This window comes from Sus scrofa, chromosome 11 (assembly GCF_000003025.6).
Source record: "Sus scrofa isolate TJ Tabasco breed Duroc chromosome 11, Sscrofa11.1, whole genome shotgun sequence".
NCBI classification, from domain to species: Eukaryota; Metazoa; Chordata; class Mammalia; order Artiodactyla; family Suidae; genus Sus; species Sus scrofa.
Window position 1 is genome coordinate 6,037,552 of NC_010453.5, and position 24,873 is coordinate 6,062,424.

At 46.6% G+C, this 24,873-nt stretch overlaps 1 protein-coding gene across 7 annotated transcripts in view; it reads left to right on the forward strand.

The window, feature by feature from the left end:
• Nucleotides 1,264–24,873, forward strand: part of MTUS2 (microtubule associated scaffold protein 2) — a 496,219-nt gene continuing 472,609 nt past the window's right edge. Inside the window, exons 1-3 of one of the 7 annotated variants that reach the window (XM_021065170.1) lie at nucleotides 4,678–4,902; nucleotides 5,217–5,446; nucleotides 21,039–21,127. The gene's annotated coding sequence lies outside the window, so the exon portion shown is untranslated. Of the gene's footprint in view, nucleotides 2,263–4,677; nucleotides 4,903–5,101; nucleotides 5,447–21,038; nucleotides 21,128–24,873 lie in introns of those variants that run through there. The other 6 variants (XM_021065171.1, XM_021065169.1, XM_021065168.1 and 3 more) reach the window with 6 other exon arrangements.

Genomic DNA, 24,873 nt, shown 5'->3' on the forward strand with positions numbered 1-24,873 from the left:
CCCCCACATAGCATGGCCCCTATCAGAGGGAAGTTTCTAGTGTGGCTGGTCTAGGCTCTTGGACTTCAGAGGTCATCCGGTGACCCAAGCTCCTTTCAGCTGGTGGCTAGGTGGTTCCTGAGATCACTGTACTTATCTGGATGATCAAAGCTGGGCCACTCCCACGGCGGAGCAGCGGTCAGGGCAGGGGGAGGGAGAGCTGAGTCCAGGGAAGGCAGTGATCCTTTCAAGGTAGGAGCTACGAGAGGCTGCACCGTCACTGCTGGGGTGAACAGATGCTCTCTGGGCAGCTGTGGGCCCAGGAAGAGATGCACGGGTTTTATGGGGGACAAGCCAACCGGCACGCTGCCACTCTAGGAATACTTTCAACAAAACATGTGCCAGATCTATACACAGGATATGATAAGATCTTACTGGAGGACATTGAAGAGCACTCAAGAAATACCCTCTCCTTCGGGAGAGACATACTCAGTATCATGAAGTTGTTATCTTCAAATTCGAAATAAAAGCTGAATGGAATTTTCATTGAAACTGACCATTGACAAGGCTGGCTCTCAAGAGGTAAGAAGCATAAGGTTGATGGACTTGCCCTACCTGATATAAAGACCGATGCTGAATCTGCAGCCTTTAAGCTTTGGGTCTGGGTATAGAAATAGACAAGCTGACCAGAAGAAGAAAAGAAGCCTCCTGCATAGTAATGGAATTTTGACGTGCAGCAGAAGGGCCACTGGAGATCCCTGAGGGGCGAAGGACCTGTCTCCTAAATGGTCTGGACCATCTGAGTATCCACATGGATAAAATGGAAATTGGATTCCCATCTCACACAAAACCCAAAAATCAGTTCCAGTTGATTAAGGACTAAAAATATGAAAGGCAGACTTTAATACTTTTAGGATAAAATATTGGAGAATATTTTTCTAACCTTAGAATTTCTTTAAAAACACATAGAAACTCAGGAAAGAAAGAGTTGATAAATTTGACTATTTTAAAATCAAGACTTCTTCAGGAGTTCCCATCGTGGCTCAGCAGAAACGAATCCGACTAGGAACCATGAGGTTGCGGGTTCAATCCCTGGCCTCACTCAGTGGGTTAAAGATCCGGCGTTGCTGTGAGCTGTGGTGTAGGTGGCAGACGTGGCTCGGATCCTGCGTTGCTGTGGCTGTGGTGTAGGCCAGCGGCTGCGGCTCCAATTAGACCCCTAGCCTGGGACCCTCCATATGCCGCGGGTGCGGCCCTAGAAAAAGACAAAAATAAATAAATAATGAAATGAAATGAAATGAAGACTTCTTCCAAAAATACCATAAAGAACATGAACATTAAGTCATTCCCTGGGAGAACGTATTGGTAATATAAACCATCAACAAAGAATTATGTCATGAACTTCTATAAATCTATGAGGCAAATGCCTAAATACAACTGAAAAATGTGCACGAGATGTGGACTGGTATTTCACAGCAGAGAAAATACGGATGGCACATAGCCCAAAGTGGTTCTATTTCCTTAGTCATCAGGGAAATACCAAGTTGGACCACACTGAGATATCATTTATTTCCACCATCTTGCCATGTCCTGTGTTGGGGAGAAAGAGAAAAAGTGGGGTACACACTTACCCTTGCTGGTGGAAACGTACACTGGTACAGCCAATGCTTCTGTTGGTACACCGCACAAACATTTAGATAATCTTGAAGGCTTTCCAATACACAAGGTGATTTTTATGAGCTGTTCATATGAATTCACAATTTTTAAAAAAAGTGGAAAGCAACTGAATAGGAAAACGATGGATATTAATAGCAGTGAGAAATGACTGAACGTCAATTATGTGCCATAATACAGGCGAATCTTAGAAACATAACGCTGAGTGAACATAGCAAGTTGCAGACTCCCATTAGGTATGATGCCATTTTTATAAGCCTAAAAATCCAAATTTCACCAATATGTTATTCAGTTACACACACATGTGATGAAATTGTTTCAAAAGAAAGAGAATGAAGGGCGTAAAATTCAGGATGTGGGTTCCTTTAGGGGCGGAACGAGGGCAGGGAGGGGGACAGAGGAGTTAGGATGGATGCAAGTGATTGACTGGGTTATGGGTTCACCCGTGTTATTTGTTTTACAGCATATGTACCTTCTTCTGTGTCTTCTCATGCTGTGTAACAACTGAACCAGTAGCTGACGTCAGCGAAGTGGCAACAGAAGCCTGAGGAGAGAGTTAATTGTTAACCAAGATTTGTAGACGTGGTGCCATGTGAAGATAGAAATGAGGTAAGGACAATCAATCATTCTAAGAGAGACAGAAAATATGGAAAAAAAAAATAGCAGGACCGGTAGAAAGCTCACAATTGTATGGCAGAGTAGGTTCAACTATACAAATAATTAATATAGTTATATAATAATTAATAAGTAATTAAATGAGGTATATTTACAAATGAAAAGATGGATGTTGTCAGATTAAATAAAAATAACTATGGAATTCCCGTTGTGGTTCAGCTATAAGGAACCGAGCAGTATCCAAGAAGATGTGGGTTCAATCCCTGGCCTTGCTCAGTGGGTAAAGGATCTGGTGTTGCCCTGAGCTGCAGTGTAGGTTGCTGACCTGGCTTGGATCCCACAATGCTGTGGCTGCGTTGTAGGCCGGCAGCTGCAGCTTGGATTGGACCCCTAGCCTGGGAACTTCGTATGCTGTGGGTGGGGCCCTAAAAAAAAAGACAAACAAAAGCAGACATTGAGAATTTAAGGGCTGGAGGCAGTTCTGAGAAAGCCTTGGCAGGACAATAGAGAGTTTGAGGACAAAGACTGCCCAAGAGCTGTGTCCTCCGTTAGGCAGACATGGCCCATCACCTAGTGCTCCCACCAGAGTCAGCCAGGGCTGGGAACGGCTTGGGGGGATGTGCGACCTTGGTGGGAACAGCTTGGGGGGGGTGTGCGACCTTGGTGGGAACGGCTTGGGGGGGTGTGCGACCTTGGTGTGAGCACCAGGGTAGATCAAAGGTGTGACTGCTGGAGGCCCATCAGTTAGTTACACTCTGGAGATGTGAGAGGCCCAAGTCCATGGCCACCGCAGAAAGAGGTCTCTCCACACTCTAAATAGAGGCACTGGGCCACCTCTGCAGGATTTGCTGCATAAGGGTTCTGACTTCAGCCCAATTTTAGGGAGAGGGGGGAGTGGGAGAAGGTTGGTAGCAAGAATTACAGAGTGCTGTGAGGGAGAGGAGGGGTACGGCCACTGCATGCAGAGAAAGGCTTCTGGAGAAGTCCGCAGAGGGCTTGGCGTGGACCACCTGGGGTCTGCGGGCATACCTGAACCCGCAGCCTCCTGACTCCTACATGACAAGCTTCCTAGAGGCCGATCAGAGCCTCCTGCGAGCAGGGAACGAAGAGGGCGTGCTGCTGTGCCAGTGACCCGGATGGTTGACCCGGATGGTTGGGTTGACCTGGATGGCTGACCCGGGTGGTTGACCGAGGAGGAAGGCTCGGCCCGCCAGGTCACATGACGCCGCAGAGACACCCGCAGAGAAGCTGACCCGAAGCCAGGACCAGAGCCCGGGTAGGACCGGTTCCCCACCCACCACCCTGGAGGAGCCAGTCTGCACCGAGCCGGCCCAGGATGTGGAGCCCGGAAGGGAAAGGCCTCAAAGGCTTCTGAGCTTGGGTTTCCCGAGGAGCCGGTGGGAGGCAAGAGCGGGAAACGGGACCGAAGTTTTGATTTGGACTGGATGGGACTTTTTAATACCAAAGAAACCGACTGTTTATTAGCACTGGAAAGTGACAGGAAAAGCTATGAAATCTGCCCTAGATTCTTCCAGAGGAGAAGGGAGAGCTGTTAGAATCATTTGAAAAGACAGTGGTGTGCAGAAAAAGGTACCGTTTCATGATTTCCCTTTGCCTGGTGGTCCAGCAGTGTTTCAGACATGAACCGGTGTAAAACATTGTTTAACATGGTGATCTGGAAAGAGAGAGCCCACTACTCTTAAAAAACCCCCAACACCTAAATAGTGCGACCACCAGCACCAGCGATTCCATTTTATAATGCTTATTGCGTTGCTGTTTGAACCAGAGGCAGCCAAAGGTCTCAGCCCTCCCCTGCCTTTTCAAGCCTCCCTGGGAGCGTTTCTTTGGGAAGTGGTTAATACATTTATTACCGAGAGGGTCTCTGGAACCCCTCGGCCAGTGTTAGGCACAACTGGAGCTTATTAAATATAGAACTAAACCCGATTCTAGAAAGAAAAGCCTGCCTTTCCCACAAACCTTCCTAGAGGATCATTTCGGGCTCCTCGTGCCTCGGGAATCCCACTGCCCTCGAGGTTCCCCGTGCTGAGCCCAAACTCGTGCTGCTGCCCCCGCATTCGAAGCCGTTCCCTCTTCTCCCTCAGAGGAAGACCGCAGGTCCTGCTCCTCGAAGCCCCCTGCCCTGCAGCACCGGCCACCTCGCTGGGGTCGCCGGCAGGCTCCTGGCCTCGGTGGCGCGGTGGGGGCTGCCCGGAGCCGCAGCGGGACGGCGCGCGCAGGGCGGCCCCGCGGCCGGCAGAGGGCGCAGCGGCTCCCCGGCGGGGCTGCGGGCGCGGGGCGCGGGCCCCGGCGTGTGCGTCTCGGGGCGGCCGGGAGGGGGTGCGCGCCTCTCCGCCCCGCGCCGCCCTCCCGCGCGGGCCCGCTCGCCGCCCGGCCGCTGTCACCGCCGCCCGCACCTCGCGAGCGAGGCGCGCGGGCTGCGCGGGCTGCGCGGCGCGCTCCGAGGCCCGGGCTTGGCCGCCGCCCGCCCCGCGGCTTCTCTTTGTCCGGGCGAGGCGGCCGGAGGAGCGGCCGCTGCATCGTCCGGGGGGCGCCTGGGCGTCCGGTCGGAGGTCCCCGTCAGCGGCCACGGCGCGCTCCGAGCGGGGGCGGCGGCCTGGGCGGTGCCGACGCGAGGTGAGCGAGGGGCGCGGGCGGGCGTGGGCGGGCGGCGGGACCCGGCGGGCGGGCCGGCGCTGGGCGCGGGGGCGTCCCCGCCTCCAACACCTGCGCCGCCTCGGCTGGCTCCTCGCGGCAAGTTTGGAGCCACCCCTTTGGCGGACCTCCTTGGCCGGTGGGCAGAGTCCAGACCCGTCGCCAAATAGAAAACTCGAGCTGGAGGCGGCGGCGGCGGCGGCGGCGGCGGCGTGTGGCAGCCTGGTCCGGGATGAGGGGCTCTTTAAGGGCAGTGGTGGCAGCCTGGCCATCTCTCTCGGCTCTTGCCCACCCAGGTGAGCGAATCCTCTTCTGCACCGTCGGGTCGGCCCGGGCTCCGGTGCCTGCCTTCTGGGAACCCGCGCGGAGTTGGGGAGAGACCGCAGCGGGGGCTCGCTCTGGCTTTTCTGCCGCCGCAGCACTCACTCCCTCCTGCCTACATCCTGCTCAGGCTGAGGTGTTGCAGCTCGTTTGGCACCGTCGCTTGCTGCCAGGTTAAACAGCCTCTGATTCAGAAGGGCTGGAGGTTAGTGGAACCGAATCCTTTCCCCCGCCTCCCCACACACCCCCAGCTTTGGATAATTTGTTCTGCGTCTTCGTCTTAATATAGTAGGCATGTGCTAGTTCCTTTGAGCTTTATAATGGTAAAGCAGTGAAATGGTTTGCTACATCCCCCCCCCCGCTTTTTTTTTTTTTTTTTTTCATTCTGAGCCTGTGCACAGAAGGAATTTCAGGCACACAAGTGATGTTACTACCATTCTATTTTAAATACAAACACGGAAAGAAGTGCTCTTGGCAGGATACCAGAGGCGCCTGTACGCTCTGTTATATAAGTGCTTTTTAAAAATATGTGTTCATCGGTAAAGTTATGAAAGTGATTACCAGAGCATCTAAGAAGAGAGGCTGAAGATAAGTCAGAGTCATAAGTCATAATTTTTGCTTTAGCCAAAACTTTACTTGAAGACAATAAAGCGTATTCTTTAGGATAATATAGGGCCTTTCTCTGAACTCATTGGGTCGAGTTGTCAAACATTAGAAAAATAAAATAGGTTTCGTAGAGGCTATTAAGAAACTTGGTGAAAATTCTTTACTTATGGATGGTAATAAAAAGATCCCACAGACACCCTTTATGGCTTGTAAACTATTGAATGACTTTATTTTTACAGCTGATGGAAACTTAGTAATTACGAACTGCCAGTTATTCAAGATCCCTCCACCCTTTAAACCTCTGCTCCTATTTATGGTTGTTTTTTTTTTTTCCAGGAAAGAATAAGACAGAAGTAGAAATAACAGATATACCGAGGTCCGAGAATGTCCTTTTGTGACTCCCTCCCCACAAGTCTAATTCGTTTTGGTGACATCTGACCTTAGCAACGTTGAAAGCTTCCTTGTGATACTGTTGGGCGGGGGGAGACCCGATGGATAGCACTCTTTCTTTGAATTTTGTGCCTTTATAGCCTGAGGTGTGGCTCCACCTGAGTTGTGGTTTAAGTACAAAATGAGTGGTTAGAAATATGGAGAGAGAAAAATGGTGTTGCAAAGGAGATGTGTTGAATTATAGCATCGGACACTTTTGTATTTTGTTGAAATATTTTTCTTGAGTTTTTTTTTTTTTAAGCTGCCAAAAATCAAAAAAAAAAAAAAAAAAAACCCCAAAAAACAACCCATGGTCCTGAGTTGATGTTTACTGAGGACCATGCTTCCATGGAGACTCTGTCAGGGAATCCTAAGTGGGACATTGCTTTGTGCAGTGGTAGCCGTGAAGTTGAGCAGTGGTGTCAGGGTCTTTCTTTATGTTTACGTGCGAAGACGATTGTGTCTTAGTGAAGATAGTCTTCTCCATCAAATTCAAAGCTCGCCCATGTTAATACAGAGCAGCAGGTTAAGTGCAGAAAGCTTTTATTGTCTTTAAGGTCGGAAATAAACCTAGCTGCTGAATGAGTGTTTTCTGTCTACCTTATGTAATTCCAAATATCCAGATCTGGGGGCGGATCTTATGGCTGGTTTGTGAAGGGTTATGTAAGAACTACGACTCTGCTTTTTGTATTCCATTAAAGTCCCTGTTTTGGCTCTTACATAATGGACACAGTACCGGGTTGTTGAAGCCAGAACAGGGGAAGATGCACAACCCCAGCCCAGCACATGGACTTTTATAATGAATTGCTGCTGCCAAATTAGAGGGAACAGCAGGGATGGAGGTTTGTGAAAGGGAGATAAGAATAGCATCTAGAGGATTGATGTAATAGAAGACTGTTATGCTTAGCGGTTTTCTAGAGATTTTAATGCTGCGGGTATAAACCTCGCTGGTCTTTTATATCTCCCAGCAGAGGCGGATTGACTGGGAAGCTAATGAATCTTAAGCTTCAGGGCCCCTCACTCCAGCTTCGTTCAAGCCCCCCGGGAGAGCCATTGGCAATTGCTCCTGCAGCCAGAGAAGTTTGTATTTGTAATTTTGGATTCTTTTTTAAATAAGGAAGACTCGCTTCCCCCCTCCCACTTCCCATCATACACACATAAGACTCCACAAACCCTGGATGTGCCGTGTCTTCTAATTATGTTCAAACGTTAACTTTAAAGAATGCTTTATCTTATTTTAACGTCCTATGAAAAGACAGAAAAAGAAATCTGGTCAACGTTGTAGTTGAGCTGCGGAGCAAATGCAAATTGCTCTAACCCAGGGCTGCGTGGAGCTGCTGGAATCAGGTGGTTACCTGGAGAACCAGCTCTGCCTTGTGATCTTGCACAAATGGGGGCTTTTTTGGATCCGAGTGTGAGCGGGAGGTGGAGAGGCTGGGACGGGGGCGGTGAAGGGAGGAAAGTGGGTTAAAGCTGCCGAGGGGAAAGGAAGAAAAGGGAACCACCAAAAGATGCTTCATTAATAAAAAGTTAATGGGAACAGATAGCATCAGCTCCGTAGGAGACCTTCCTGTAAACTCCTCAGGATCCGTCTTTAATGTGAACACTAAACAGGGAGCAAACTCAGGCCCAGAAAATGTCCTGCAGGCTGGGAAGGGCTAGGATGAACTATTGACTCGTTCCCATTAGCAGTTTTATGAGTAAGTGGGAGCCTTATTATGTCCGCCACAGGAATGTTGGAGAGGAGGTTGTTGAAAAGAGTGGAGCCTTTGCCTTTTTTCTCTGGTGTTATTTCTACTTCATATCTGAATTTGGATGCTTTAGATCTTACCATCTTGACCCCTTTTCCACCAACCCTTCTAACCCCTCCACCACTCTCCAGTCACCCATCCATCCATCCATCCATTGACTCATCCATCTATCCACCCATCCATCCATCCAAACACCTACCCACCCATCCATCCACCTACCCATCTATCCATCCATCCACCCACCCATTCATCCACCACCTATATATACATCTACCCACCCATCCATCGATTCATCCATCGATCCACCCATCCATCCATCTACCTACCCACCTACCCACTCTTCCATCCACCTACCCATCCATGCATCCACCCACCCATTCATCCACCACCTATCTATACATCCACCCACCCATCCATCCATCCATGTATCCACCCATCCATCCATCCATCCACCCACCCACCCACCTATCCACCCATCTGTCCATCCACCTACCCATCCAACCATCCATTCATCCATCCTTCCATCAACTCACCCATTTATCCACCCGCCTACCCACCCATTCATCCACCCACCCATCCATCCACCCACCCATCCATCCATCCATCCATCCATCCACCCATCCATCCATGAATACACTCCCCTTGACCAGACTTTAGTCAGGCCCCGCTGACCCCTCTGCTTGACTAGGCCTCAGTCTTGCCCTATAAGAACTGCAACTTTCAACACAATGTTTTGCCCCTCCCCACTCCCCACCTCACAAATGCATACACACACTGAGAGACGTGAGAAAACGCTAACATGGCTTCCAGCGGCCTGAGGCCATGCCCTGGGAGGACCCCGTTCCCCTTAAGTTCCTGTTTGGAAAAGCTCAAGGCTTCCAAAAGGATTTCCCTCCTGTTCCAGCCAACCCCCGAGGATATGCCCCTGACTTCCCTCTTATTAAGAATTTAGTAGGCCAATTTACAGTTATAATATTTTCTCTGTCCCTTTGATAAGGGTGCGGAATGAGTGTGGCTGTGTCCTGCAGGACTGGGGCGGCCTCCTTGCCGAGCAGAGCCCCGAAGAAGATGAAGAGTGAGCCACGCGGATGTCTGGGGGGCCACCTCCCCAGTGGGGAGCAGCCAGTGCAGAGCCCTCAGGCAGAGGGGCAGTGGGGGCCCTGGCGCTGCAGGCAGGCTAGAGGCCGGTGCTTCTCTTCAGCAGCAGCCACCCCTCTCGTTCTTTTGTGCTGGTTTCTTGGACGTACCCTGGGCCCTCCTTTCCAGGAGCATGAGGTTGTATCTGTGAGTGATGGTGTTTCTCTTGGGCCTTATGTGTTGGCTTGGGTTCAGGTACAGCTCAGGGCCTCTCAGGGCTTCTGGAACCCAGTCCAGACCGTTACATAAACCAGGAGTAGTGGGGGCCGGGCCAGGCGGGGGTGGTGGCGGTGGTTGGATGTCTTTGTTGATGGTTCCCATTGCTTATTGTAGGAAAGGGGCCAGCAGCAAAGTCTTCTTTCAGGCTCGATTCCCTGAAGTCTCCTAGGAACAGATAGAACTGTGACGAATAAAGGATGCTGACGTGGGAACCATGCTGCTCTTTTTCGGGGAATGTCAAAATGTGAAGAACCTAGAGCAACCCCTGAGGTGAAACTTGAGCCCCAGAGAGCCCCGTGGCCTAAAGGTGCCTGGGTTGGTTCCCATTTGAGGAAGGGAAATTGCTCATTGGCTGACAAGGCTCCTGTTTGCTCGGTGGCCATCTTGTGTGTACCAACCTGAGAACAGGTGTGGGGGAGTTCCCTTTGTGGCTCAGTGGTTAAGAATGTCACTAGTATCCATGAGGATGTCACTTTGATCCCTGGCCTCACTCAGTGGCTTAAGGATCTGGCATTGCTGCAGGCTGTGGCGTAGGTCACAGATGCGGCTCAGCTCTGGTGTTCCCTTGGCTGTGGTATAGGCCGGCCAGTGCAGCTCTGATTCAACCCTTAGCTGGTGAACTTCCATGTGCCGTGGATGTGGGCCTGAAAAGGACAAAAAAAAAGAAAGAAGAGAAAACATGTGTGTGGACCTGGCAGCAGGTGGTCATGGATCCCTCCAGAGAAGGTGAGAAGCCAGTGGAGAGCAGCAGCCAGGAACTCTCTGCTGGAGAAAGACCTAGCCTTGCGGGGTGCATGGGAGGACGGGTCTGGGAGAGGATACATAGCTGTTTGCTTCCTCAAGCCGTTAGCCTCTAACCATTTCTGCCTCTGACACAGCCATAGGGACCTTCCTTATAGATGAAGGTTCTTTGGACTGTTTGCTGGAAGGTAGGAGAATAATAGAAGCCTGAATGAGCACGTAGACAGGTGGCATTAGGGAGGTGGCATGCACAGGAGATTGGCAGGTGGCATTAGGGAGGCGGCATATATAGGAGATTGGCAGGTGGCATTAGGAAGGTGGCATGCACAGGAGATTGGCAGGTGGCATTAGGGAGGTGGCATATATAGGAGATTGGCAGGTGACATTAGGAAGGTGGCGCATATAGGAGATTGGCAGGTGGCATTAGGAAGGTGGCATGCACAGGAGATTGGCATTCTTGCCCCTTCTGTGTGCCTCTCATTGCTTTGTGCAGTCTCTCAGTTTTCAGGCTTCTTCCACATGCCCTATCATGTTTGGAAAATGGGGATTTAAATTATTCCTGGGTGTTTTATACTCTCCTCTTTTAATTGGCTGTTGTTATGCAGACAATCAGTTATAGATATTATGCATAATGGTTACATTATATTGTCTTGGTCCCTTTAGGATGTTATAACAATGTATATCAGGAATCTGTTCTCATCTTTCTGGAGGCTGAGAAGCCCAGGATCAAGGTGCCAGCAGATGTGGTTAAGGGCCCTATGTCTTGGTTCATACCTGGCCCCTTTTTGCTCTGTCCTCGCTTGGTGGAAGGGGCAAGCAAGAAGCCCTCTGGGCCTTTGTTGTTCAGGCACTAATCTCGTTCATGAGGGTTCTGCCCGCAAGACCCCGTCACCTCCCAAAGGGCTCGCCTCCTAATACCATCACCTTGGGCGTTAGGTTTTCAACATAGGAATTTGGGGAGGATGCAGACATTCAGACTGTGGCGTCTGTATAACCAGTAATTTACATACAGGAAGCTGTTGGTTTTAAGATGTAATCATGTAACTGGGCGCTTTTGAAATTCTTATCCATTCTAACCTTTTTTTGGCTCTTTTTCTTGAATTTTCTAAATAGACAATCATCATCTGTAAAGAATTGTTACTTTGGTTTCTTTTCTTATTTCTATTTCATGTTTTATTAACAGTTTATTTTTTTAACATGAACTTTATTTATTTATGTATGTATGTATTTATTTATTGTCTTTTTAGGGCCATACCTGCGGCATATGGAAGTTCCCAGGCTAGGGGTCAAATCAGAGCTGTGGCTGCCGGTCTACACCACAGCCATAGCAATGTGGGATCTGAGCCACATCCGCGACCTGTATCACAGCTCACAGCAATGCTGGATCCTTAACCCACTGAGCAAGGCCAGAGATTGAACCTGTGTCCTCATGGATACTAGTTGGGTTCGTTACCGCTGAGCCCCGGTGGGAACTCCTTATGGACAGTTTAGGTAGAAGAAGAGATTGTTCACTCAATCTCTTGAGTGATTTTTTTTTTTAAACCTAAGATTGAGTATTGTTCTTCAGGTAGATGTATTTCCTCTGTCCCATAGAGAATAGACCATGTGACCCTTCAAGACGTCTGTCTCCTTATTAGTCTCGCCACCCTTTGGGCACCTGTAGCCCCGTTGAACCAGCAGGTTCAGTTCTCTTAGAAAAACAAAGCGGTGTGTGCACATGGTCATTAATGGTGAGCCAGCAGTGGATGCGCTGAGGGCTAAGCCCATACTCATGACAGGTGGATGTTGACTTTGGGAACTTCGACTTACCTGCAGAAATGAAAAGCCAACATAGTGTATTAGCTTCCCTGAAGCCTGTAATAAGGCAGATAAATTTGTCCAGAAACAGGCTAATATTGATATAGTGATTTTAAGTGCTTTTTAAAAGTGGCGTGGACAAAGCCTGGAACAGGGAGCCATGGATTACAAGCAATGGCGATAAAATAGCAGAAGCAAATAATGAACACTTAATAGGGAAGTTAGATTTCCACGCTTCACCAGACTTACTGCAAAGTACTAATCTAAAAACTTTGTGTGAGCACTATCTCTGCTAAATGACAGTGGAAGAGAAGTCATCTCAAATCACCCAGAATTAATTATCTGTGCTAAGCTGTTTAAGATTACTCACTCAAAATAGCTTTTGAAGACAGGCCGTCTTTCTTTACACACAAATAATTGTCTTCTCAGGTTGGAAATGTTGCCACGTATTAAGCCAAACATATTTTTGTCTCTAATTCTTATATTTCTATCAGTTTATTTGCAGAAGCAGCCAATTTGAGAACTGAAATCGTGCAGCAGAATGATGTGGGTTGAAATGGATATTTTTAAGTTTGGTGTATTTTCTATTAGTGCTGCACAGTATCTCGGGAAGGGTGTATAGCAGACATGCCAGATATTGCATTTGATTTCCTAAAGACTGTCAAGTATTTCTTTAAAGATTTTATATTCGTTTAACTGGTGACTAGTAATGAGTTTTAGACTGAGTGGCCTGATGTGCCTCTGCTAGCACTAAGAATTCTGTTTATTATAACTAATTTGTGCTCGACACCAAACCTTTATACTGGATGTTTTTCTGCCAGATTTTAGAATTATCATTTTGACAAGATATTGTAATAGAATATGAATGTGATTTAGAACTAATTTCTCAGTTTGGGGAGTTAAAGAAGCAGAGATGTGGTCTGAAAATCACTCTTCTCCAGGGTCGGGACTAGAAAGAGACTAGCAAGGAAGTTGCCTAAATTCTTCAGGCACAGAATTTAAGGAGGTGTTAAGAAACTAAGCAACATAAATAAATAGTATATTAATACAGTTTAAAAAATAAAAGTAATGCAAAATTAATAATATATTAATATGGTTTAAAAAATAAAAAGTAATGCAAAATTCATGAACAAAGTATCAGCTTTTTAGAAAGGCAGGATCAGTATTTAATTTTTCCTTTTGTGTCAGGCTCCAATATAATGTAGCATGACACTGTTACAGATCATGTTCTAATTTGAAATTTAATATTTTGTTCAGGGATTTTTTTTGCATTAATTTTTATGTTTTAAAAATATCATTTATCTTGGAACCACCTCTGGAATGTTGGAGTAAGAGCATTCTGTAAATTCTCTTTTCTGAAACAACAATGAGAACAAAATTTCACTGAATGAGGCGAAAATTGTCAAAATAAACTACTTTAGAGCACTGGAAATTGATCAAAGACTCGCAGCAATCCAAGGGGTGTTTGTACAAGAAAAAAGACTGAACTGTGGTAAGAACAGTGACCTTCGTGGCCTTTAAATTTATTCCCATTGCCCCTTCCCAGCACCATAGTAGCCTTGAAAGCTAAAGGCTACCAGAGGGGACAGAGCAGATTCTGAGTTCTCCAAATGCCCCATTCTCAGAAAATTGTCACCGTATGATCTGCTTAGCGGCTCCCTGAAAAGCTCTGTTTCAGAGCTCGTTTTGATTGCTCCTGACTTGGAACTCATTCCATGTAAACAGCCTTAGGGCACTTCTTAAAAATAGTCAGTGGTAATTGATCGCTTGACCGCACAGCTTCCCCAGGTGGTTACTCTAGTTGGGGTTAACAAGAGGTTAACCTAAAAACTTAAAAGGCCTAATTGGGAAAAGAGGTCTCCGTAGAGGGCTTTGAAAAGCTTTGACATATTCCTTAGAATCTAGAAGGCCCAGGTGCACATAGCCAGGTAAGACTTGAGGAGGACTTAGTCTCTCATCTCCGGCTGATAGCAGTAAGAACATGCAGAGTTGTAAACTGTCTATCAGAGCATAGAGAGCCTGTGTCAATACACACCCAGAGCCCACAGCAAAGGCTGTGAGACATATTGGTTCAAAGCATTTAAGGAAATCTCTATCCCATCATTAGCTGACCACTGAAACAAATTGGGCAGAGAGTTAAGTGGCTGCGCATGATAGAGAAAATGGACTTTATAGAATTAGTCCAGGAAATGGACCGTGTTGGGAACAATAAAAGCAAATGGCAGCAACAACAAACCTTTGGTTGGGGTGGTGGATTCTGATTTCTAGAGTTGCCGTCTTATTTAAAATCCAGTTTCAACACACAATTGGAACACAAAAAGAAACAAGCAAGTTTAAGTCATTCACAAGGGAAAAAAACAATTAAAAATGTCCCTGAGAAAGTCTAGATATTGGACTTACGAGACACATGTTTTAGGTCAGCAATTATAAATGTTTCACAGAATGAAAGGAAGTTGTGACTAAAGAATTAAAATATGAGAATGTCTCACTAAATAGAGTTTATAAATAAAGAGAGAAAAATTATTTAAAGAAGACGAAGTAGAAATTCTGGAGTTGAAACGTACAATAACCGAAATGAAAAAAATAAATCTCTAAAGGGCCTCAACAACAGCTTGGAATTGCAGAAGAAAGAATCAGTGAACTTGCAAGTAGGTCAGTTGAAATTACACAGTTTGCAGAACAGCCAAATGAATAAAGAAAAATGAACAGAACTTTATTCTTCCGGAGTACCAAGACATGCCTAATGGAAGGAGAAAAGAGGGAGAAAGGATACTTGAAGAAACAATGGCCACTAAATTGCCAAATTTAATGTAAAACTTTAACTTGCACCTCCAAGACGGTCACTACGCCGGGATAAATGGTCTACACCCAGTTGAGCTGTTGAAAGCCAAAGCAAAGAAAGCAGCAAGAGGGAAATGAATTACTAGGTACGAGGGATGCCCAGTAAGATTGACATCTGACTTCTCATCAGAAATCATGGAAGCCAGTAGCTGGTTTTTTCAAAGTGCTGAAAGAACAACCATCCAATTAAGATTTCTGTATCCAGTAAAACTGTCCTTCAACATAGAAGAAAAAATTAAGACATCTCAGGAAAATAAAAACAGAGAGTTGGTCACTAACAGACCTGCCCTGGAAGAAGTATTCGAGGGGATCCTTCAGGTTGTAATAAAAGAATAGTAGACAGTAACTCAATCCATGGAAAAAATACAGAGTACCAGTAAAATGAGCTATTGTGTGAATGTCAAGGCAGCATAAACCACGAAGAAAATAACCAAAAAGTATAAAAGAGCAAAAGCTTAAAATGGTACGCAAAGATATGTATTTAATACAAAAGAAAGCAGTGATGGAGGAAAAGGGGAGCAGAGACATACGACGTACAGAAAACACAGTAAAATGGCAAATGTAAATCCTGCCGGTAACTACTTTCAATGTTAATGGATTAAACACACCAATAAAAGAGTAGAAGCTGGCAGAATGAAGTAAATATGATCTGACTGTGTTCTGTCTACAACAGACCCATTTCACATTCAAACAGAAATAGTTTGGAAGTAAAAGGACGGGAGAAGATATACCACACAGATAGGAACCAGAAGAGACCTGGTAGTGACCGTACTAATGTCGGACAAAATAAATTTTAAGTAAGGGATTATCATAGGAGGCAAGGCCATTCTGTATTGATGAAGGGGTCAGTCCATTAGCAAGACGTGACAATTACAAACATATGTGCATCTAACAACAGTTCCCCCAAATACGTGAAAACTGACATCATTGAAAGGAGAAATAGAAACTCCAGTAGTAATAGTTGGCGATTTCAGTAGCCTAATTGACCCACAACTCAATGTATTCCCAGCTGCCCTTTTGGCAGAATTTGACAAACTGATCCTGAAATTCGCATGGAAATGCAAGGGACCCGGATAGTCCAAGTAATCCTGAAAAAGCAGAACCAAGTTGAAGGACTCACACTTCCTGATTTCAGAAGTTACTACAAAGCTACAGGGATAAAGATCATGGGATACTGGTATAACTTTGTGTAGATCAGAGGTATGAAATTGAGAGTCCTGTAACGAACTCATATTTACGGTCATTGATTTTTCAACAAGGGTGATAAAACAATTCAAAGGAGAAAGACTAGCCTTTTACAGATGGTGCTGGGGCGTGCCCGTTGTGGCTCAGCAGAAATGAATGTGACTAGTATCCATGAGGATGCAGGTTTGATCCCTGGCCTTGCTCAGTGGGTCGTGGATCCGGCGTTGCCACCAGCTGTGGTGTAGATCGAAGATGCAGCTTAGAGCCCACATTGCTGTGGCTGTGGAATAGGCCGCATCTGCATCTCCAATTTGACCCCTAGCCTGGGAACTTCCATATACCATAGGTTCAGCCCTAAAAGGCCAAAACAAACAAACAAAAAACAATAAGAAAAACCAACTAGTGCTGTGATAACTGGATATCCATAGGTGAAAGAATGAAGTTGAATATTCACACTGTACACAAAAATTAATTCAAAATGGATCATTGATTTGAATGTAAAAGCTAAAACAGACTTGTAGAAGAAAACAGAAGTAACTTTTCACGATCTTGGATTAGACAATGATTTCTGAGCTGTAAAATGAAAAGCGTTTAAGTGACGAAAGAAAACATATAAGTTGGGCTTCATGAAAATTAAAAACTTTTGTGTTTTAGAGAATATCTTCAAGAAAAAGCCTACAGAAGGGGAGCACATTTTTTACAAATTATGTTTAATAAGAACTTGTATCCCAAGTATATCTAGAATGGTTGCAACTCCACAATATAAAGACAAATAAACCAATTAAAAATTGGGCAAGGACAGAAAAGAACCTCATGGAATTGGAGATCAGACTTGTGGTTGCCAAGGGGGAGGGCGTGGGATGGACTGGGAATCTGGGGTTAGTAGATGCAAACCTTCGCGTTGGAGTGGATAAGCAGTGAGAGCCTGCTGTATGGCCCTGGGAACTATATTGAGTCACTTGTGATGGAGCAGGATGGAGGATAATGTGAGAAAAAGAATCTGTATATGTATGTGTGACCAGGTCACTTCGCTGTACTGTAGAAAATTGACAAGAACACTCTAAACCAGCTATAATGGAAAAAATAAGAATCATTAAAAAAAAACCAACCTTACCAAAAAAAATTGGGCAAGGGTTTCAAGTTGATATTTCTCCCAAAAAGATATGCTAATGACAGACAAACTATGAAAAGGTGGTTAGGGTTAGGTATGAGGGGAGATGCAAATCAGAAGCCCAGTGAGCCATCACTACACACCCATTGAGATGGCAGGCATAAAAAACCCAGACAACACCAAGCGTTGGGGAAGATTAGAACCCCTGGAACATTGCTGGTGGGACTGGGAAATGGTGCAGCCGCTGTGGAAAATTGTTGACTCTAATTATAAACCTAGAGTTGCTATATAACCCAGCCATCCCATTCCTCAGCATATCTCCGAGAGAGTTGAAGAGACCTCCATCTAAAAGCTTGTACACCAATTTGTGCATCATAGCCCCAAATGGGAAGCAGTTCGGATGTCTGTCCACTGATGAATGGATGAAATGGGGCCTCTTCATACAATGACACAGGATTCATTCATGGAGTTCACTTGTAAATAGGAATGCGGTGCTGACTCGTAGTACAGCGTGCATGCACTTTGGAAACATTTTAAGTGCAAGAAGCCTGTCATAAAAGGTCACATAATGTGCGGTTCCATTTCTATCAAATGTCCAGAATAGAGAGGCAGATTCCTAGAGACAAAATAGCTGAATGGTTGCCAGGGCCTGGGTCTAGGGAGAGCGGTGGGGTATCTGCTCATGGGGACGGGGTTCCTTTGTCGGGTGCTGAACGTTCTGGAGTTGGATAATGGCGAGGGTTGTACAGCTTTGGAGTATATTAAAACCGCTGAATCCCATTGTTGGAAACGGTGAATTTTATGGCATGTGAGTTGAGTTACAGATCAGTAAAGCTGTTATTTAAAAATGTACCCATCTTGGTTACTGAGGTCTTTTGGTTCCGCTTAAATTTTGAGCCTGAGGCAAGTGTTTTGTCTCCCCCTCGTCCTGCCCCTGTCTTTTCCTGCAGGCCTCAGAATTCGGTAGGCCCTCTAGATGGGAAGAGGAGCAACTTTAGGAAGGCTGGCAATTACCCGGGCAACCGACCACAGCTGATATTAGAGAAGGAGAACGCCAGGGAGTTGGTAGAACTTAGAAAACAACCTTCTGTGGGCTTTTCCCACGGGAGCCACGTCTGTATGGCCAGCCGGGCCATGCTGTGTATCACTGCCGTGCCGACTTTGGTGTCTGTGGCTCTGTCATCGTCGGGGAAAGTTATCATCTTAACAGATTTCTTAATAAGGAAGATACCGGCTTTATAGAGCAGCACTGTCCGATAGACATACAACGTGAGGTACCTTTTCTGTGGCCACATTAAAAGGGAAAAAAGCAACAGGTGGAATTAATTTTAATATGGTTTATTTAACCTCGTATATCCAAAATATTAGCATTTAACATGTTGAAATATTTTACATTCTTTGTTCATACTGAATTTTCAAATCCAGCTGTGTATTTTACACTTTTCAGTTCAGAATAGCCACCCAGTGTTTTGTAGCCACGAGAGGCTTCGTGGTATTGATAGTTATGGAGTTATTATTATTTTTTTTAATATAATGAGATTTAAGGCTTCTGGAGATACAGCGTGGTGACCTGGTTTTGCATTGGATCCAGATGCAGATTCGGGCTTTGGCTCTAGCACTGCGTTTATTCTTAGAGCATTTACTGTCACGCATTCTCAAAAATTATGTGGTCTGTTTCTCTAATCAGACACGTCATACTGGAGAGAAAAGAAAGTGTTATTTTATTGCGTGAATTACGGCAGGACCCATTGGAGGCAGCGGTCGGTTCTGCCGGCGTAAGGGTCAGTGGTGGTCAGGCAGGGCTTGGCGTGGAGGCCAGGGCTGAGCTCCCTCTTGGAAAACGCGTTGGGTGAGGAGCACAGGTGTTGTAGGAGGTGGCTGCAGGGCCCAGGTGTTCCAGGAGGAGGCACGAGTGGAGGCTCGGCAGGGGAGCCTTGCATAGGACCGCCCTGGGAAATTGCTTAGAAGTTGGGTCCATCGGGAGCATGCCTGTGAATGGGGGGCCGAAGGGGGGCTGTGGCTGAGGTGGGGGGGCTGTGTTCTTGGAGGGTACCCTCTAGGGAGTTCAGAGTGTATTCCATACTGGACTGTGGGCACCCACCGGAGAGCTTCAGGAAGAAAGTCACAGGTGAAATTTGTTCTCTGTGACTTTGGCATCTTGGGCGAGTTACTTGAGCTTTCAGACCTGCCTTGCAGCCTCCTCTTCTGCAATCCTGGAATGCTGCAGTCTACTCAGGATGAAGATTCAGTGAATAGTGTACATAACATGACTCTTGGCCCGGCTCTGCTCCAGAGGTCCCCAGAGGAAGCTTTTGAAAATAGAAATGCTTGAAATTCAAGAATAAGTTTCAGGATGGTGTCCAGAAATCTCTGTGTGTAACACATTCCCCCGGTGATGGGACATGCAGAGTTCCTTCTTAGCCCATTTATTTACCCGGGCATAGGGAGCATCCGTTCCTCCTGCCTTCTCTGTCAGCCTCCTTGTCCCACCGCCTGGCTGATGTGCTGCAGCCCCTACTCAGACTGTGCTGGCAGTTTACCAGTGCCTGGCTCCTCGAATGAGGTTGACCAGTTGGCTCTTAGGCAGCCTCTGGCTCTTCACAGAGAGGCCTCGTTTAGTTGGAACCTTGCGGCTTCCACACATGTACATTTAGTCTTCAGGCACCTTAGCGAGCACTTTGAAACGTTGTTTCTATGCTTACTCAATTGCTTTATTAACACAAAGTCTCATTCTATCTTCCTTTTTACAGTGGGCAGTGCAGTTCCAGCTGGGCTTGTCAATGCAGGGCTCTTATATTTGCAGCAGCTCTTTTTCCGTGGCCATGCCAACTATGATAATAGCGGTGTCCTTCCCTGTTACTGACAGTGCTGGCATCGGCCGTTGGCATGGTTCATGCGTTTTCCTTCAACCGTCCTGTGGTCCACATTCGATCAACCTCTGTTGTAAGGAGAACGTCACCATTGGAAGAGTGAAGAATGCCTCTGAGTGTTAGATTTTTCTCTCCTGGCATTTCCTCTTCCGGTCTCAGGTTGTTTCTAAATGCTCATTGGATACAAATAAGCAGTGGGTCTCACCTAGCCTGTCACCTTGGACCTTGCCACCCTCCTGCAGAGTCGGAATGCTGATTTTGACCCTACGTCTTATCTTCAGAGAACTGATTTGAAAAACAGGGAGTGAGAAATAGATGAATGGTATAAAAAGAGATCAAAAAAGTTTATTTGGCAACCGGTCACATGTTCATACAAAAAAAAAAAATGATTTATGATAGGTTGCTCCTTTAATGCGTCTCCTGGTAGGAGGGAACCTTACTTACTTAAGCGCTTCCTACTCCATCTCAGAAGAAAACTCCTTTTGTGAACAAGTGAAGTTTCTCCCTGGGGCACTTACAGGGCTTCTGCTCTGTTGGTTTTAGTTCCAGTAGCATTGCTCGTGCCCCATTCTTGGGGCATGGGTAGTGGTGGTGTGGTTGGGGTGGTGGTTCTTGTGTTGGGGGTGATGTTCGTAGCAGTGGGGGATGGGTGGGAGTGGGGGTCGGGTTAGGTCCTAGGATAGATGAGGTACTAGGTATATCATTGGACAGAAGTAGATGCTCCCATCATGCCGTCTGGACTTGGTTTGATTTGCTCGGTGTGGTGTGATGCTCCCCCCACGTGAGCTCTGGCAGCTCCTCTGCCGTCTCCCCCGTGCATCTCACTCCTTCTCCCGTCCACCCCCCGCATCTTGCTCCTCACCCACTCTGATGTGCCTTCCCTTTCTCCTGCCCTGCTTAGTGAGCTGCGTTCTTACTCCTGCCTTTTTGCCTTCCAGCCCCCAGCTTTTCTCTCTGCCACATTTATGCTCTTGGAAAAGACTCTTACTGTTGCAGGGGGGAAGCTGAGAGAGAGCTGGCAGCGCAGAGGGCTGGGGTGGGAAGGAAGAACTGAAAAGATACGCTCGAGCTCTTCCAAATGCTGGAGGCAATTCATTTATTGTTTTTCAGGTGCCGTCAAGATGTGTCGGCTGGAAGGGAGACAGTTAATACCCGAACCACTGAGGCTGCGCAGAACAATGGCGTGTGCAGAGCGATAGGTAGTTTTGAAGATTTCATTGTTTCATAATCACTAGGGTTTCCAATTCTTAGTTTCTTGTTTGGAAAAATGATGGCATTGTCATTTTTTGCAGGTAAAGAAGGGTCGCATATCAGTAATTTTGTATGACCCACCCAGATAATAGCAGGCATTCTGTGGTATTGTGGTAGCAATTGGGAGGAAAATTTGCATCTTTTCTACTATTTAGCAACTAATCTTCTTACTGGACAGTTTAGAGAGGAAAGTAATTTTTGCTGATTTATTTTGAACTACAGCTTTATTAAGGATTTAATTCAGGTTAGTATTGTTAATATTGTAGGGTTTATAGTTCCTCTGGGTTTTTATTTCTTTTGAATTATAAGAAATTAAGGAGCATCACGGGGTATAAATTTGGTGCAATTTAAGAAAATTAAGATCTACAAAGTGGACACGATTATTCATGTATCAGAGGTATTCTTCCCCTGATAAAAACCACGTCTCAAGTCCTTAAAATGCTTCATGTATATGGTGCATTTAAGAATCAGTTTTCCGATCATTAACTACTTGAGGGATTAAGATAGAGAGAAAATTGAAGTCATGTAATCCATTGAGGATTAATCTGAATATAAGATGAGGTATTTCTGAAATCCTAGACATGGCCAATGGAAAAACGGTGAGTTTACTGAAACAACTCCCATCATGAAGAGTTTATTTGTGACACAATTACTGCAGAGACTCAAGAACTCCCGCACTGCAGTTTTCAATGAGAAATAGTGTTACAATGAAGCACCTGTTCGTGCTTTCCTGGATCCAGCGCCTCTCTTCTGAATTTTCCTGGATCTTTTCTTTCTAAGGTTTCCATACCGGGATTGCCAACTAGGGCACATTGTCCCCACTGGCAGTAAATCTTGTTTTCTGGGGGTCCAGGTGAGTTTATGTGGATTTCTCTTGGATTTGACCCCATTTTAACTGGGGCCCTTAACTGCCTCTTCCGTGTTGTGCGACACCTGCTGGTGTTCATAGGAAATGGCGGCGGTAATTTTCGGTAGCTCTTCTTGATGATGCAGGCACGTGAAAGTGGATTCTCATATGAAAGCATGAATTCATTTTCCTCTTTTCAAAATGTGAGGAATGTATGCAGACACTGACTGAAACTCAAGGTCAAGCGAGGTGTTTGGTTCCCGATTTTAAATTTGTTGAGTGTCCACAGCCGACATCCCTTTCCTAGCGGTAATGAAGCTTCTCCGGTGAGATTGTTAACGTGTGTTCAGTAATATCAGTTGACAGAAGTGGGACGAGAGGATGCAGTCATAGTTAGAGGCTTGCTTTGATTGGAGGATGTGCTTATTGAGAGCAAAAGATCAGCCTGGGGCAGGGGAGGGGGGAGTCAGTGCAGTGCAGAGATTATTGAGTAGAAGCTTTAGTGAACAGCCAAGACCACAGAAAGTTGAAGACATCTGAGCGAAGCTTTTCCGAGGGCTGCTGCTGGTCCATATGGCATTTTGTGCAAATTAGGCAAAGCCATCCTTTCCACAGAACTTTTACTTCCATCTGATGAGAGAGTGGTTGGACCAGGCTGATTTTTAGAATAAGACAATTTCTTGCCATGTGCCAGAAACTTGTGATAGAAATAAGTCACCCATCTTTAAGTCATCACAGTTGTAACCAAAATACAGACCATTTTTGGAAGCATAGAGCTGCTAGCAGTGTGGGTGATGCCCCTTTGCATGGGGTGGCCTTGCAGTTTGCAGCCTGAACAACTGCCAGGCTGGCTTTGCTTTCAGGACAGATTGTAAGGGAGGGTGGCTTTTATTAAGTTCTGGCCCTTGGGGATGAAGAAGAGAAGTAACCATGGGGGTATGACTTTGACTGGACATGGGTTGCATGAAAGAGACTTATCAGAGGGACAGTGGATGCTGTAGGTGTGGAGGCCAGAGGGGTAGCCTGAGTTTTCTAGGCGTAAAACAGTAGAGGGAAGACCTAAACCCAGCGAATGACTGAGTTCCTGCAGTTTGGTGGTCGAGAGTGTGTGCTTTCGGGTTCCCAGCACTTCCGAGTGGTTTGATTCTGTGGATCCACACCTGTGCCGTGTTCTTAAGGACTCTTTAAACTTGAGGGGTTTTTCCCACGAAAGCATGTAGTTGCTTTCAAAATGTTGACTGTGTCCGTAATGGCTGGCCCTTCCCTGCTTAGGAATTTTTGTCTTCTGCTCTTACGTTGTTATTGGTGGGTGGATCTTGGCGGACACATGCAGGGTGAGAGAGAGGCAGCGGAATGTTGGGTCCAGGAGAAGGCCTGCAGGCCGTGAATGAGCCTGATGCCTGATGTATGATCGAGATCAAAAGAACCGATGTGGGAGTTCCCATTGTGGCGCCGTGGAAAGGAAGCTGACTCGTATCCACGAGGATGCGGGTTCGATCCCTGGCCTCTCTCGGTGGCTCGGGGATCTGGCATTGCCACGAGCTGTGGGGGCTCCGAGTTGCAGTGGCTGTGGTGTAGGCCAGTGGCTACAACTCCGATTCGACCCCTCGCCTGGGAACGTTCACTTGCGGCAGGCGTGGCCCTAAAAAGCCAATAAATAAATAAAGAAGTAAAATAAGGGCTGGGTGGTGGTGGTTGGTAACTGGGGTCAGTCACGGGTAGGTCGTGGTGGTTGTGGGTGTGGTCAGGGTGGCGAGGGCGGCTGGGGTGCCATGGTGCAGGGCTGGCCGCCCCCGGGACACTGATGACTCATCAGAAGGAAGGGAATGAAGAAGGAGCAGCTGCCAGGCCAGAGACAGACAGGACATGGCCCGGGGAAAGCTTTCGCCTTCTTGGGTGCCGACGACAGACTTGAGGAGAGGGACCTCCAGGGGGCTTCTGTCTGTGAAGGATCAACAAGTTTTGTGACCGTACCCCTCATCCACCTCGTCCTCCCCGGAGGACGGCCCTGCACCTCAAGAACCACAAGAAAGAGGGTGGTTATGATGCTGGTGAACACTGGGGTTCGTTTCCCACACCCCTGCCGTGGCCCGTATCTCTTTCGTGTGTGTGTGTGTGTGTCTGTGTGTGGTGTGGTGTTTGATCCTCTGAACACAGAGGCGGAAGAACACACGATCAGTCAGGAGAACCGTGAGTGTGATTTACGGGAAAGGGCCCTGGTGTTATTTCACATCTGAAACCTCTCCCCACCCCCACCGCACGTACATGGTCTGTGTTTTGAAGAAAGAACTGATGTGAATCTTTTTCTTTCTTGCTTTCTTTCTTTTTTTCCTTTTTTGTCTATTGGACCGCACCTGTGGCGTATGCAAGTTCCCAGACCAGAGGCAGGATCGGAGCTGCAGCTGCTGGCCTACACCACAGCCACAGCCACGCAGGATCCAAGCCGTGTCGGCCACCTACACCGCAGCTCATGGCAACACCAGATCCCCAACCCACTGAGTGAGGCCAGGGATCGAACCCGAATCCTTATGGATCCTAGTTGGATTTGTTACCACTGAGCCATGATGGAAACTCCTTGGATTTTTTTCTAAATGAGTTTAGGGGCAGAAAGCAAAGGAGAAAAGGATTACTAAGAGTCACTCCCTCCCCCTGCATAAATGCTTGGCAGTCAGTTTCACTTCGCTTATGCATATTACGTCAAGTCTTTTTCTTTGCCTTTGGAATACCAAGGAAAGAGTGAAAGTAGGAAGATGTGTGTTTGGGGCATAGTATTTGGTACCTGTCATATTGAGCTAATCATTTTGTGTTCCATTTTTCCCTACTACTCATAGCAAAAATGATATTTGC